This window comes from Nestor notabilis, unplaced genomic scaffold, assembly GCF_000696875.1.
Source record: "Nestor notabilis isolate BGI_N333 unplaced genomic scaffold, ASM69687v1 scaffold25366, whole genome shotgun sequence".
Lineage (NCBI taxonomy): Eukaryota > Metazoa > Chordata > Aves > Psittaciformes > Psittacidae > Nestor > Nestor notabilis.
Genome location: NW_009933663.1, coordinates 1 through 3,622, shown reverse-complemented (window position 1 = coordinate 3,622; position 3,622 = coordinate 1).

Genomic DNA, 3,622 nt, shown 5'->3' with positions numbered 1-3,622 from the left:
GGTCCTGTCCCTGCGCGAGTCTCTGCAGAGGGGCCAGGGAGGCTCTCGTAGACGTGCAGCTCCGCGCGCAAAGTCTGCAGGAGCAAGCGGTGCTCCTCAGACTGCTGCTGCAGGAGCGTCACTGTGTGCTGCAGCCTGCAGAGGGCGACACATGGATCCAGTGCCAGCCATGCCACCAGCCCTGCTAGCCCCACGGCCACAGTGCCCCAAACTTTACCTGTTGTTGTCCTCCTGCAGAGAGCGCCGCTCGTCCCGGAGCTGCCGGACATTCTCTTGCCGCTCGGCGAGCTCCTCAGCCAGCCTCCGCTGCTTCCTGCTCCTCTGTTCCAGCTCTTCTTCAGCCTCCCGTGTGCGGGAGCAGGCAGCCACAAGTGCTTCCTGCACTCGTGCCAGCTCTGAGGACAGAGAGCACGGAGGCGTCACTGCCACCACACTCAGCCAGTGCTTTCTGGGGCACAGCCCCGGGATGCTGGTAGCCCAGCCCTACCTTGGGAGAGGTGATCACGCTGGAGCCGCAGGGTCCGGTTGTCCTCACGCAAAGCCTTGTTCTCCCCACTCAGCTGCAGCCCCAGCTCTGGTGACTGGGCATAGACATCGCTGGGCAATCCTGCTAAGGGGAACCAGTGCTGAGTCTCTTTCCTCAATACCCAGCTCTGCACAGGGCAAACACCCTCCCCAGGCAATGGGGTGTGCAAAGCCTGGGCTCCCCCAGCGGTCCTGGCCCCAGGGCAGCACCATACCACTGGCCTTGCCGGTGGCGGCCAGGCGGCGCTCAAGCTGCTCCCGGAGCCGGTCGTTGGTGCAGACGGACTCCTCGAGCCGCTGGCGCAGGCTGCGGATCTCCACCAAGTGTTCCTCTAGCAGGTCTGCCCCTATCACAGCCAAGGAGATGGCTCAGGGCAGAGATAGGTGTGCCAGCTGCCTCATGCCATCCCCTCTATCCTGTCACATACCAGAGCCATGTCCTGCAGCTATTGTGGTGCTCAGTCTCCTACACTGAGGCAGGATGCATCCATGCTCTCCAACATGGACCTTATCTGTTAGCTTCTGGCTGGAGGGATACCCGGATGGCAGGGCCCCATAAAGCAGCTGGCCAGAAGGGGGTACATCCCAGAGGGTATGGGTCTCGGTGGCCGCCTTGGGGATCTCAGCCAGCCTCTGCAGTGCACTGTGTTGGCAGAGTGATGCTGGGGCTTTGCTGCCCTCTCCAAAGAGATCCAGTGGCGCTGTGAGCTTTGCTGGTGCCATGGGCAGTGTCACACCTGCATGCACAGGGCAAAGCGGTCAAGAGCAGGAGGGCAGTAGATAGGGAGAAGAACGGGAATAACGCACTCCTGCCGTGTGCTTTTTGCCCCCTTCTCTGCCTAATAGTGCAGCCCAATATCCCCCAATGGCGCTCCCCCATCACTCATCTCCCACCCTGCTCAAACCCATTCCCCCTGAAGAACAGAAGCTCTCCCAGGGCTTGCTGATTGTATGACACGAGTCGGAGGATGTCACCCTGACTCCTACACAACAACTAACCAAACAAGCCCTTCCCCAGAGGCCCCAGGATGTGCAACTGCCCACACCAAGGCCTAGTGCTGCCTCAGGCCGGGTCCATCCCACGCACCAGGCCCTCTTTACATGAGAGACACAAGTCCCCATTATCCCCCAGCCGGAGCAATGGGACCAAACCACAAAGCAGTGGCACTGAGAAGCAGGAGAAGGCCCAGGGCAGGACAGGAAGGTCAGAGAGGGTGTGGAGCCATGTGGCACAGCATGGCATGCAGGGCAGGCAGTACCAACCCCACACTGGAGGCACACGCTCACTTTCTCCCAGCTGCCTCTGGAGCACCTGCAGTTCCTGCTGTGCCTCAGCCAGGGAGCAGACGGGGTTCCTGCAGCAGCCCAGGAGTGAGGGGCTTGTAGGGAGGGGGGGCCCAGCAGGCAGGAATGGGGGCAGTCCAGGGGCCAGTGTAGGCAGGGAAGCACTAACAGGTTTGGACAAGGATTCAAAGCGAAGGCCTAGAGACAGGAGAGACATGGAGATAGATGTTAGCACAGCTCTGGCTCAGCCTGGCAGGGACCCCTCCTCCCCAGTGGACCCTGGCACACCCTGTGCAGCTGAGTCCCCGTGTCCAGAGGCTCTTCAGGATGGGGTGGTCCACACAAGATCGGTCAGGCCCCAGCCTTGCAGGGCTGTGCTACCCCCTGCTCCCCTGCAGCTCCAGGTGCTGTGTACCCACCCCCCAGGCTGGCACTGGCTTATGGTGCCACACAGACAGCCCCTGCCCAGGCCTGATAGGCACCTATTGCTGCAGGGACCACATGCTACAGAAAGGCTAGTGTCCCCAGCCTGTGGCTGTGGCCCCGGGCACCCTGCAGTACCTGTGTGTCGGGCAGGCTCCTCGCGGCACTGGCTGCACTCGCTGGCCGTGTCGCCATCGGAGCAGGGTTCCAGCCCCTCGGACACAAAGGAGGAGCTGGTGGCAGAGCGGGATGAATCAGAGGGCAGGCGGCTGCTGCCTGGGGACTCGCAGCGCTCCTGCAGCTTCACCTCCAGGCTCTCAATCACCTTCTTCTCCTGCAGCTCCTGACTGAGCCTGTGGAGGTGGGCCATCACCAGAGTTGACATTGCAGAGTGACCCCTGTCCCACATCCCTTCCCCACTGCGCTGTGCATGCTCCAGTATGACATCCCACATGCTGCATTGCACCTCTGCTATAAGGCTTCCCTGAGCCATGGGGTGCCCAGTCCAAGACTGGGTCTCCCCTCCCCATCCCCAGAGCAGAGGCAGCCCTAGGACATCTATCTGGAGCAGTGACCTCAAGAATACATCAGATCCCCACTCCAAGAGCAGTGATAAGCCCCTGTGCTGCTCACACAGAACAGGTCCCCCAAGCATTTCCTGGGAACAGGTACCTCAGTGCCAGGAGCTCATGACTGGTTTTATCATCCCCGTCTTGTCGATCTCCTGAAAAATCAAGCCAGAGAGGAGCCAGTCAGTGTCTCTGTGGCCCAGGCTGCCTATTCCCAAACAGAGCTATAGCAAAACAGGACAGCCCAGAACAAACTGGGTAGCTCACATGGCACAAGGTGCCCAAATGCCCCCAGCCTTACACAGCATTCATCAAAGCATCCCTTCCCAGTCCACCATGCCCCATGATGTCCAGTCCCCAGTGCCACCCTGCAAAAGCACTTACTGGTGCCCAGCTTGTCACTGAGCCTCTCAGCCAGCTGCCTGCCCTGGGCCAGCTGCTCCCGAAAGCCCTGGCCCTGGTAGTAGTCAATGTCGGTGCCACGGAGAAGGTCCTCAAAGGACCGCAGGGCATCGCGCAGGTGCTGGGCCAGGCCACGACTCACCCCATGGCCCTCCCGCAGCGTCTGCCGCAGGTGGGAGAGCTCGGGTGGAAAGCCTCCCGAGCCTGCGCTTGGATCAGTGAGTTGTACTTCCTAGGAGGGATCACCAAGAGAGAGGTTCACAGGGCTGCCGCACCCCCAGTGAGCACGGCATGGACAGGGTGCCATGGGGGGAGTCTGTGCACCATCCACCACGGGGGCTCTGCCCTATCATGCAAACACCCCAGGAGCCCAGCTGCAGGGAAAGCATACAGCAAGAAGTCATCATGCTTGGGCAACC